The 13,535-nt window shown below is 41.2% G+C and overlaps 1 protein-coding gene across 2 annotated transcripts in view; it reads left to right on the top strand.

Annotated features, from left to right (window-relative positions):
- Window positions 1-13,535, top strand: part of EPS8L1 (EPS8 signaling adaptor L1) — a 141,944-nt gene that overhangs the window by 30,448 nt on the left and 97,961 nt on the right. The gene's annotated exons all lie outside the window — the stretch shown is intronic.

Raw genomic sequence — 13,535 nt, 5'->3', positions numbered from 1 at the left:
ATACTCTATTTTTAGTAATGATTTGCTTGACTATGTTGGTATTAATTTTATTTACTATTGATTTATTTACCTATAGCGACTAAGATATTTATGATATTACATATAGACCTGTTTACAACTATGGTTGTCTACTGTTTCAGTCAGATTTGCACAACCCATGGCTCTCCAACTCATGTGGAACTATAAGTGCCAGCACATCCTATCAGAGCAGGGCATGCTGGAAGTTGTAGTACCAAAACAGATGGTTGCCTTTGTTCAAGATATGTATGCTTCATAATGCTAAAAATGTATTTATGTTTTGGTACAGTGGTATGTTATGCGCCTTGTCACTGTGATCTCAATGTGTTATCATATTTAAACGTTTCTCTTAATTTACCATTAATTAACCATTCTATTTAAATACCTATTACCCATGTGTAATGATTACTGGATTTAAAATGACTTATTTCATGGTTGGTGAACAGCTGAGATTTATGCTGCTGATTTATTACATTTGTGGTCCGGTTGAGTATTTTTAGCTATGAATACAGAAAGAGATATGTTACACAATGTAACTTTATGGCTTATAGTTATGACTGCAAGTGAAAGAGCAGGTCTGTCATATACAGTGGTCATTGTGTTCACACCTAGTTCTGTATCCACTTTGTTTGATCTTACAGGTGCAGTGTACCACAGTGCAATTTCCAGCTGAATCATAAAGGAAATGAACTGGAGGTTCTATTATAAAAAACTGAAGGCTTATTATGTAATGATACTGCAACTATGTGCAGTTAAATATAGTGACACCGTTATTAGTGCAATATATGCAAAATAACAAATATCAACCCTTTTCAGGATATCATAAATTACTTTCATACAGTATATACACCGCCTTGGGGTAAAGTTACTAAAGGCTGATTGTAATACATTTTGATCAATTTTAAATCGATCAATATCTATGTGTTTCAGCTGCTAAATCACGCATTTACTTACAGATGATTTTATAATATTTATTTTTAAATGTTAGTTAATGTGCGATATAACACCTGAAAATCAACATAGATTTAGATTGATTTAAAATCGATCAAAATTGATTAAATTAACTTTTAGTCTATTTACCCCTTTGTGTTTACAGTGTCTTTTCCTAGTGTTATATCATAAAGCAGTGTTCCTTAAACCTGGTCTTCATGGTGCGCTAACAGTGCATGTTTTCCAGGTCATCTAGCTGGAGCACAGGTGTTGAATTAAGCTAATCAGCTGTTGCCTATTCCTGATGTGTGGTATTAACGGAACAGGGAAAATGTCGGGGTGGTTTGCTGCGTCAGTACATACACTGTCAGATGGGGCCGACCAATAATCAGATAAGTCAGACATGTTAGAAGATTTTTCATGCCCGTCTGTCCAATCATTGCTGATCGGTTGCGGCCATTTCCCAAACTCCACCATTACTTACAGTACAGGTTTTAAGGATATCCGTGCTTGAGTCCAGATGCCTAAATCAAATTGACTGAGGTACTAATTCAGTCACCTATACTAAAGCATGGATATCCTTAAAACCTGAACTGTAATGTCGGAGTTTGGGAATCTCTGGCATAATGTATACCCAGCTTTAGGCCAGCTTGCATAGGACAGCTCCTCAGAGTTATTGGGACAAAGAACTGTCGTGTATACAAAGCTTACTGGATGAACCCCACAAAATGTCTCAGTTTTTCACTGATGAGTCTGGAGATGCCAGAGGGAGGTTCAAAGTGCCAAGTGTGCGAGGAGTGGCAACGCAATGCCCATCACTGCCCTCTCCCCGCCAGTGCATCATACAGTAGTGGTTGGGACCGCAATGATTGCTGGGATAAGCCGTGATAAAAATAATCATATTTACTGGCTCTCATCTATAAGTGGGCTGCCTAGTAAATGTATATTTAACTGACATTATGGACTCATTCAGAAAACATTCAGTCAGATTCTGCCCTTGCAGAGTTCAAAATTGAATGCAACATGAGTAAACTGCCTGCTGTTTAGATAAAGAATAGTGGAAATTCCAGGTCAGGCCCAAAGAACTGGGAATATATACATTTGGCATTCTATTTGGAACAGTATAAGAACATTCTAACTAAATGTCCTACTGATCGAGTTGTTACAAAACTGCAACTCAAAGCATACTTTGCCAACCAAAGGCTGCCAGGACATGCTGGAACATGTAGTTCAATAACAGTCGGAGTAACAATGGTTACGTATGTCTGCTATAAACGAAATATCAAAGCATTTCAATACAATTATTCTAAACAAAACAAATCTTATAGGAGGCAGATGCTAAATACTTTAAATAGCCTAGCACACCCAGTGATTTGGTATGATTCCAGGCATTACTCAAATGCAAATGTTGCCTTAAAATACGTCATCTTTATTTATGTTTATTTATAGTAAAACAATAGATGGAAACTACTAGTGCTAAATTTAATCATTTTAATGAGTTTTAAGGGAGATATTTATATCTTGTCTTTGTAAAGTCAGAACTGTGCTGTGTGCTACCTTTACTCTTATCAAAACAACAGAAATGCATTGATGAAACTTTAAATGGATTTTCTATCACAAAAATATTTTCCCTAAATACTGTACCTTCATTTACCAATAATAGTACAGTCACTGTAGCTGAAAACCTGAGTGATTGATATCCCCAGCTACAGAGAGCGAAGCAGTGCCAGAGGTGATCGGCAGAGGTTCTGGTTATCTATAAGTGCCAGGACCCTGCTAAACACAGAAAATACTATTAATGGTAAAGTAAGTTAATAAATGTGATACTTAAGTGGAAAACCACTCTTATTAGTGAAAACTTTAGAGGAACTACCATGGTGCTGTAAAAGAGCAGAACGGTGCCTTCTTCTTACATGCATGCTCAGAAGTGACCCCAAAATGCCCTTTAAAGATCAGAGCATTGGACCCGGGAAGCTACAGCGGCTTTGTTGGGCCCCTACTTAAGTTTTGGTATGGAGCCTGACAATGCACTGTTCTGCCTTCAAATGGACATTCCCTGAGAAATAACTATTCAGACTATTTTTTAAAATTAACCACTTGCCTGTTCTGGTAGTATCAGGTGTGACCACGCCAAGATGGGCTTTCCCTGACACGGTCATATATTATGCAATAGTGTAAAATTGCCTGCTGGCGGCGGAATTGATATGTAATACCGCTGGACCTAAGCCTGGCGGATGAAATCCCGACCCTGGAAGGCCGGCAGATGAAGATCCCGACTAGGGTAAGTCCCCTAACCCTCCCCTCTCCCCCCATGAACCTAACCCTCCCTTAGTGGTGCCTAAGCCTAACCTCTCCCCCTAGTGCCTAACCCTAACCTCGCCCTGGGGTGCCTAAATCTAACCCCCCCTCCCCTCTCCGCAACCTAAACCTAATCCTCCTGGGGGGTTCCTAACCCTAACCTCCTCCCCGGTGGTGCCTGGCCCTAACCCCCCCTTTCCCTAGCCTATACCTCCCGGGGGGGTGCCTTGCCCTAACCCCAGGAGTCCCTACACCTATCCCCCCACGCAACTAAGAGCTCCCGACGCCCGGGCGTCGGGATTTCGGCGTGGGGCTGAAAGGCATCGGGATTTAGACACCTATCTTTAGTCCCATGCTGGGCTTTCACTGTTGGGATTTCGATGGTCGGCTTTCGACCGCCGGCATCCTGACTACATCCCCTAGCGGCTCCTAGGTAGTGATCTTCCTGCAGCCAATGATCTTAAAGCGCACAGCCAGCCTGTGATTACCTGCAGCTCTGCCCCCAGACTCTGCTTCCCACCAGAGCCACAGTGAAGGGTGATTCACCCACAATGGTTACAGGAAAACAATCTTCCTGCAGCTTGAGATCAGGGCAGCCACAACTTCTTCCTCCTTCTGTCCACCGGCCACACACACTAACTGGATCCACCAGTCCGCTCACTGCAGAAGCCTGTCTACTTTTGAGTATTGACAATTTTTGTAATGCATACAACATATATGGGTAGGTATTGAATGGGTTTACACACATTTACACCACAATTTGAAAAGTTTACAGATAATTACTGTGTACTGACACTTTTTAAATTTATTGGAACATTTTTCGTTATCAGACTTCATGTGTTTAACACATACATAAAACACACGTAAAGTGGATTAGATCAGAAATCACAGCTGTTAACAGAGAATGCAACAGCTCAGAAGCAACTCAGAAATGCGGCACCTTAGGTACAGGAAGAGGCTAGTGGCTAGAGAACAGTGGGCATTGGGTCAGTGGCCAGCGATATATGGCTGAGAGCACAGAGGACAGAAGAGTACCATGTCAATTTAAAGAATTAGCAACATTAGTACAGAAACAGATGCCAAGTACAGAGTGTGAGTCAGTGGGCACTGAAGAGGCAGAGCAGCGGGCAGGGTTTTTTTTATCGCTCTGCAAGATGTGAGCTTTTACTGCCTATGTATAGGTGTTATGAGTGGTTTATATGTGTTTATATAGTTGTATTTAGGGAGGTACTGTACGTGTGTACAGACAGCTTTCTATATACTATATATGGGGTTTATGTATCAAGCAGTGAAAATAGTAAAGAGAAGTTGCCTATAGCAACCAATCAGCTCCTACCTATTTTATAGACTGTACTTGATAATTGCTACATCAAAGCTGATTGGTTGTTATGGGCAACTTCTCCACTGGTCCACTTCTCCACGCTTTTCACAGCTTCATATAACCCCAGTATGCCTAGGACTATGACTTTACTTTAGTAAATAGTATACATGATTCCCAACATTTAGACATGTGAAATTTAAACAAAATAATCCCTGTCCCCAACCCAAACCACCCAGAAACTACCACTTTTGTGTGAAACTTTGCAACTTTCACCGTTTGACAAAATCACGACAGTTATCAGAGTACATGACATATGATCATTAGTAGATCATTAGCTTATCACTCTCTCTGTAGGATCTGCAGATATCTATTAATACACAAATGTAGCTAAATCGTGTAAGAGACAGGCACGATCCAGCAGTCGTATGTGCAAGGTAAATGCATTCCATCGCATAATTTAGTGTACACTACAGTACATCTTGATGTAAATGCCAAGATTATACCATCCTTTTCCTTGTCAAACAACATAAGTCCATCTTTATTAGACAGAAGCAAAATGTAAAAAAACTGTTCCACAAAATATTCGACTTGACCCACATAACTTTGCATGTTTCATCAGCAGAAATTGACTTTAAGTTTTCCCATATATTCATACCAGCACATGCAGGGTGCTGATATACATATGTGTGCCAGCCCCACCCCTAAACATGTGACATAATGTTATCACATTGAGGAGGCGGGGCCTACAGGATGCGTGCCTAGAGCTCAATTGGTGCAGGGTGCCATTCCAGGCTCCCTGCAAGTGCAAGCCAAATGCAAGTACCGTGGGGTAATGATGGTGCAGATTCATGGTCCTGCACCGTGGGCAGCAGAACCGTACGCACACCACTAGTTACAGCCCTGGTGTATACTGTACTTATATACACCTGCTACAATGCAGTACAATTTTGCCCTTTATGTACAGATTTGCAGCTATCAGTTCTCTAAAAAGATTTCTACTCAACACTTGCATAAAAAAAATCTAAGATTTGGGAGAAAAAGTCCACAGGAAGTGATTCTTATTGTACCCCTTATACTCTTTACTCTGTTCCACCAAATAATTCTGTACAGGACTTGCATTCCTAACCGATCATCCTCTCTCTGGTATGAGAAATGACAGGTTCTGTCTGCAATCGTAAGAAAGGGTGTGTCTGTTTACACAAATCACAGGTGCCCCTCCCGGACCATTTAACATGTGCAGATATATGTAACTACATTAGGAAAATCAGGACTTGGGATAAAATGTGTTGTCAGTATGTAGCATTTGTGTCCTAAACATGACACCAATATCCCAAAGGAGATTACTGGTAAGTTACTGCATTTACTTTTTGGTCTAAAGTTCACACTACAGTATGTATTAATCGATTTGCTTTTGGTCTACCTAATCATTTTATAATGACCATTTATTTTTATGACTATTATTTACTGCAATAGTGCCAGTTTGCACAGCGCTGTACAGGCAATAATTGTCAAGTTAGAAGCTGATTGGTTGGTGATATATATCTCACAATTTTATCTCACATCAAGCTTTGATACATATGCCCCTAAATTCCCTAACATACAAACACACACACAGGTTAATTTTGTCAGAACCCAATTAATCTATCAGCCTGTTTTTGAACCATCAATTTAAATATCGCTCTTACCAAATCCTTGTTCAAGTTGTCTTTGCTTGTGAAAATGGAAAAAAGGAGAAGTTTCACAATGTAAAGCCTAAATATAGCCTGTTGTGTAGCTCTTTTTATCATTACTCTTAATTACCATGACGAGCAACTCCAGCTGTCAGACATAGCGGCATTTGGGTCACAAAGTCTGAGACTTCATCCCCTTTCTAAAAATACTACACTCTCCGGTATTACCAAACAGAGGGCCTGATTCAGAGGCGCTCGTAAGCGGCTGCTCGTTCGCTCCGAGCGATGTTCGCACATCTGCGCATGCGTATGGGTTGTAATGTGCATGCGCCAACCAGTCAGTGCGGTCGGAAATCGTGTTCTCGCAAAATAGCGAATGCCTGCTAATTTGAGTGACAGGATGAGGCGTTTGTGGGTGGGAACAGGGGAAGGTGCTTGAAAACGGGGAGTGGAGATCGGAACGCAGGCGTGCCAAACGGTCAAAACGGGCGTTTAATGGGTGTGCATAATTAACAAAGCAGCGTCATCAACCACGTCACTTGGTTGTCTTTTAGCCTGAACTGCTCGCATGATTGCAGTAGGAAAATGCTACCACAAGAATTGCGAGCAGCTCATACGCCTTTCGATGTACTCGATTAATCTAATAAATAGCGGAGATGACGTATGATGCGAGCGGCCAAGGGGCGTCTTTACAAAATAGCGAGCGCATGTTTCGTTCGCTCGTTCAGACATAGAGGCGTCAACAGACTGCAAAGAGCGAGTGCTCAATTTAAATAGCCAGCCCCTTTTTCTGAACGAGCGTCCGCAAATAGCGTCCGGCTCTGAATCAGGCCCAGTGATCAGTCTGCTGCTAGCCAGAGGCTTCTGGAGAATTGGGATCTTTTTGAACAATATTAACATTAAAGTCATGTTGGCCAGTATTTTGTGTGACCAATGTAGCATGACTTTCGCAAACACAAATAACTCAGTGGAGCTTTACATGTAAGTGACATTTTTGTTGAAAGAAATAATTCATAGACAATTGTTCTGTAATTTCCATTGGAGATTTGTAGAAGGAATTTATTTTTAGCTATTCTTGTATTGCTGTCTACTTATGACTGGTGGTGCAGTATAATTTAAATAATGATAATTGCTACTGTAGGTACCAGAATTCCATAAAGTTTGTTGAGCTACAGTAGCTGTTGGGTCATACATTTAAGGTTACCAGTTTATTAGCCACACCATCCCATGCAAGTTACCGTATTGATATATTTGGTGTGAGTGTACCATAACCAGAAACATTGCTGGGGTTTCCATGCCTGATAATGTCACAGAAGTATGGAGAATGGGAGACTACCCAAATAACATCCAGCTAAAGATTCTTCTAGTATTTGAAACTGACCAATGGTGAAAGGAAACTAACACAGCTTGAGTTGTGATTGGTCTACCTTCAACTCAACTAAGAGGTGCCAAAAAAAAAAGCACAATTGGTTGTACTGTGTTATATATGGAGGGAATACAACAGCTGATATCCCAACTGAATTCTTCTCCAATCAACGCAAAACAAAAAATTGGCATTCCTGTGGGCGAAGGAGCGATGGACACTGGACAATTGGAGAGACAATGTCCTGTATCACAGTGATAGCAGGATCAAGGAATAATAAAAACCAGATGAGCCCATGTAACAGACCTGCTGGATATAAACAGTTCAATTTGTGGATTGCGTTTCCGTGGCGATCAGTTGGTTCTCAGTGTATCAGAATATTGTTTACGTTCAGCTACATTTCCTACTGGTAGCATTATAATGAACAGCAAATGGTCTTTTTCAGCAACATAAAGCTCAAATTCAGGAAGCAAGTATGGTCCTGCAATGAATCCAGATTAATGTAGTCATCTCTACAATCAGCAGATTTCAGTCCGATCAAGAGACTACTGTAGAGCAAAGATCCTTCAGCAGGTACTTTGCAAGTAGACGAGATACCTTAATGAGTCCATGTCCTGCCCAGGTCAGGCTGTTCTGAAGACAAATGGAAGAACAATTTTCCTGGTGGGAAGATGCAACTTTCTAGTCTGCTGATGGTTAAAATTATTAGATTATGAAGAAGTATATGCATTAACAAATCATGCCTTACGTTCTTAGTGAATTGACACGTTGCATCTTCATGAATATTAGTTTGGCCCAGAAAATAACTAAAGCTGGGTACACACCGGGCGATATATATCGGACATTCAATCGAACGGCCGATATATCGCGAGTGTCGGCGTGTGTGTACCACCGATATGTCACAGACATACCGCATCGACTGTGCAGCACAGCAGATGGATGATATAGCTGCATATATATCAGTGCCTCTACTGGTGTGTACGGACGACCTGCTAATCGCCCGTACACATGCTGCAGGGACCCGGCACTGACTGACAGCTCAACTGGACGGGCAGTTTAAATGCCCACCCAGTTATGACATCAGGCCCTACACATCGAGCAGATGATTGGTAAGTGTACTGTATATGCACTTACCAATCTTCAGCTCGGCCAATGGCCGACCCATCGGCCTAGTGTGTACCAGGGTAAGTGACAGGTTGACATTTACGTGATAACAAACATGTTGAATAGCTGTTAGATGGCCTCATAAGTTAGATAAGAAATTGCTCCATGTTTGTTTTACACAGATTTCCTGGGAGCAAGGTGGTGACTTCATTTGATACGTACTAAAACTGTTTTACTGTAAAATGTCTCGACAAAATATGAAACAAACCTGTTCCATTGTGGCTGCCTATGGACCTGTTCAGGTGTCAGCTGTCTAAGGTCCTTTTTCTTAACGAAGAGGGTAATCCGACTCGGTCTCTTGTGTCTGAAAGTGTTGTATAATCTGCATTATATCTATGCTCCAGCAGTCATAAGTAGACACTTATTTACATCTGTATCTTATATTGCACAGACGTCTCCTATTTCTTTTTATTGTTGTAATAAATGTCCCTATATAGTATAATGTTATCTCTGAAACGTTTCTTCTCTAAAAGATAAATTGCTTCTTCAATAATGTACGAAAGTTAATGTTTGCCAAGTAATGTAATCTGCAGGCAATGCTTTCATTTCCAGTAGCACTTTTCTGGCTTATTATCTTTTGCAAAAGACAGGTTGCAGTGATATCAGATCACTATGAGCAATGACTATGGCAGTAAACTATAACTCAAGTAATGTATGGCAGACATGCATCTAATATTGTATCTGTCTCTCTAAATTAGGCAATATTACTCTGCTGGAGGCCAGGGGTTCTACAGTACTTCTCCAAAGCTAAACCTCATAGGTACCATGTTGCGTTTACAAATATGTATGTTTGGGCCTCATATATTATGTGGAAGCCACTTGTTTGAAATTGTAATAATCCTTTAAGCTCAGTGATTTGTAAGTGTTCATTGTGCTGCAGACCATGAAACAGCATTGTTATCAAGGGAAAGTATTTTTCAAATAATCTTGTTTTGCACTTTGCATGTTGGACTGGGAACACATAAGGCCAGCCAAACACCAATGACTCTTGCCATTGCAGCTTCATTCACATACACTCATTTCCACCAAATGCTAAATTACAAATACTGGTCCTGATTCATTTACAGATCGCAATTGCAACCTCGTACATAGATCGGTCGATGGTACGTATGCGTGAGTTAGCATTGCGATCGCTCTGCGTTCACCAACGCAGATACAAAGCCAGTGCAGACAAAGGCACGGGACGTCAGCGTTTGAGGGTGGTGATGGGGGAGTGGTCGGAGAAACGCAGGTGTGCCAGTCCGTTTGAACGCCGTGCATAAATTAGCCACCGCAACGTCATACGCAGCTTGTGTATTCACTGTGTACAATGAGGTTAGCAATTTCTGAGACAGGTCAGACCTGTTGTAATTGTGCATGAGGGACCGATGTTCCCGATGTATATGCAGCACTGCAAGGTATTACGGATGTGTGATAGCAGTAGTGGGCGTCTCTATGCTGGCTTTGGGAGTCTCTATACTAGCAGCTGCAATCGCAATAGTAATCTATAATGAATCAGGCCCACTGTACGGAATGGCAAAGCAACAGAGAACCTTGATTGTATCACCAGAACACCTATGTGAAATTACCTGTTCTCCCATGAAACTCAATCTGCGGGAACTTTTTCTGTGATTTCACTCAACTCGTATTATCACTAGTTAGCTGGGCATGAGCCATGATAATTGAGATCAGCAAATAAAACAGAGAAATACACAGAGAAATACACTATAGGACACTACCCTATTTAGAAGTATAACATTGTATATATTGTGAATATGAAGATAATCTGAAGGTTTAAGTGATAAGTGTAAGAACTGGAATTTGCTGTTCAAGTAGTTCAAGTTAATTGCTGAAGCTGTAGTGCAAGCTAATTATCCTGTTTCTCAATACATATATAACCACAAAATATACAATCTGTGCTGTAACTAGGCATGTATGGGCCTATAGCAAAATTTTGTAAGGGCCCTATGTACACCAAAGAAACAGAATATACACCATTGGAACTGAGGCCCATGTCAGTAGATGAAAGTCAATTTGTGCAATGGCCTCTATGGACCCGTCAGTACTGTCATCTTCTGGTCCCAGTAACAAGCTGCTGACACCATGTCTCATTCAATTTGGCCATTTCCGTATGTGCAAAGTTGAATTCTGATCCTGTGACTTTGTAATCTACATTCTTGTTCCAACATCTACTCCTGTAAAGCACCCGTGGGCTCTGTACGCTCTATGGGACTGTCCATCTCTCATCTGGGGCGGGATGCATCAATGTGAGAAATGCGGTCAAACCCCCGAAAATGCTGTACTGGGGCTTGGATGTGGTGGGCAACGCCATCTTTATATGGTGTTGCCCAATAGAAGCCTATAGGCTTCTATTCGCGGCTTCCCCCCTGGGAGGGATCCAATCGGATCCCTCCCAGCACCCCCCATGGCGAGACCCAGACCCAGAAATCCCTCACTCGCAAAAGATAGCTCTTACAGATAGAGCTGTCCTTTGCATTTCTCTTCATGCATACCGGCGTAATTAACACCGTCATGCATACGAAGAGTGTCGGGATGCAGCCCCTGCTCTCCTGTATAAAATGGGAGCGCATTTCAGAGATATAAAACTACATGTGCATTTAGTCTGATCAGTTGTGTGCAGTCAGTATGTCGACATTCACTATGTCAAAATGCCTAGTGTCACCACCCGAATGTCAACAGTTAACATGCCGACATCTGGAAATATATACATGTACAGAATGTCGACAAGTGACATTTTGCCATAATGAAGATGATGACGTTAGGGATACCTCAAAAATGGACTGTCAACATTTCATCTGGCTCAACATGCTCAATGCCAACATAATGAACATGTCGACGTTCCATCCATTATCTGTATCACTGCCTAAAAACTGCAGCTAAAAGGTGAGGCTCCCATCAATGTGCTCATTATGGTAAATGACGCACAGTAGTGATTGCTATACGGGTACAGTCATTTGATGATAGAGATAGCCAGTAACAGGGTTTCCTAGATCCACAGTGACCTGTAACTAGTATAGTCAAATGATGAACATATAAACAGGAAAATAGTTGTCATCTTCTGACAGCATAGAGCTACATGTCTAATAATCAAGATCAGATATTTATAAGGTGTTTTTAGGGCGCACACAGGGAAGGAGATTTATCAAAGCTTGAAGAGCGATAAAGTGGAGAGATAGAAAGTACCAATCAATCAGCTCCTAACTGTCATTTTTCAAACACAACCTGTAACATGACAGTTAGAAGCTGATTGGTTAGTACTTTATCTCTCTCCAAGCTTTGATAAATCCCTCCCAGGGTTACGTCAGATATAACTGCCCAATCTAAAATGTAATATGACAGCATATGGGACTAGCTTTAGACTCAAATTCTAGTAGCTATTTTGCAATCCTGTAGGGCTGATGCAGAATTGGGTATACATTACTCATTTACATCAGCTGATGCATCCGTCAACACGCATAAGGGCTAAGCCAAGTCCTCATTATCTATATGTATTTGTACTTTGCCCTCTAGCATTTCCACCAATCACAAAGAGTGACAGAATCGTTACCAGGTATTCATTATGTCACTGTGTTACTCATGCTGGATTGGGTGTATGCTCATTTGCCACTTCTCATTGGCTGATTACAACTGTGAAGCTGATAGGTGCTTTCTTCATTGATATTTCATATATCACAGGATTTTGTAGGAAGACTTGCCGTATTATACAGGTTTTTTTTTTTTTTATTAAATCGGACCTAACAGAGAATGATTTTCACTGTCAAAACAAATGTTAAAATTTTTTCATGTGACCTGTAAGTGTATCTGAGTGTAGGTACGTCTGACCTAAAACCTGGTGCATGCGCTAATGGTGTAGAGCTGCGATGGTTGCAACTAATAGTATGCACACATTTGCTACTGTTTTAGAGAACACAGCTTACACCATGTTTTGGGGGTGCAATTGTGCCCAAATCTGCATCAGGCCAATTATGTCTACTATTATAGAGATGTCTATATAAGTACTTGTGCTCCCACATTTTTCCCTTCTTCATCCAAACTAAAAAAATTGCAATATTAGATTTGCAGGGGTATTTCATGAAATATGGCATATACTATAGAGCCCTATTTATCATTTTTAGTAATATGTCCCCAAAAACTATATTTTGTATCGCTTTACTCTGATTGGTTAGAGCATAGACTGTCTCGCTGATTGGCTAGTTTCATTTAGACCCCATGCAGGATCTCAATAAACTTCATTGTATTAATGATCTTCATTGATAAAATGCATTATCGGTACATAACCAATTCAGTCTATGATCTCTGGTGCATAATTCATTTAAGGGTGGGCACATTAACCGGCCACTTCACTCCCACATTCCGTCTCTCTAAAGTCAGGTACACATTACACGATGTGTGTACCCAGCTGACCCACAATGCGACGAACGACATAACGTGCGGTTGTTTGACACTGCGCGATCTGGTGAAATATTACATGAGATGTCATTCACCAGCCGCGTCCACAACCATGGAGTCATTCATGAAATTGACAGATCGAGCAGCATCTAGGCTTGATCTGTTGATGCAATGAACGACCCTGCGGGAGTACACATGATCACTCATAGTGGGCACACACTGGCCGATGTGGATGATGTGTCGGCCCGATTCGCCGGATCGGGCAAAATATTGTCTAGTGTGTACCCACCACAAGTGTAATACATCCATATCTGCAAACAAATATTTTTCTGTTTAAAATGCAGACATGTAGAACTAATGTCCAACTGTATGCAAGGTCCAT

This window comes from Taudactylus pleione, unplaced genomic scaffold (genome assembly GCF_031769625.1).
Source record: "Taudactylus pleione unplaced genomic scaffold, aTauple2 ptg000535l, whole genome shotgun sequence".
Lineage (NCBI taxonomy): Eukaryota > Metazoa > Chordata > Amphibia > Anura > Myobatrachidae > Taudactylus > Taudactylus pleione.
This window is presented reverse-complemented; position numbering and strand designations above follow the sequence as displayed.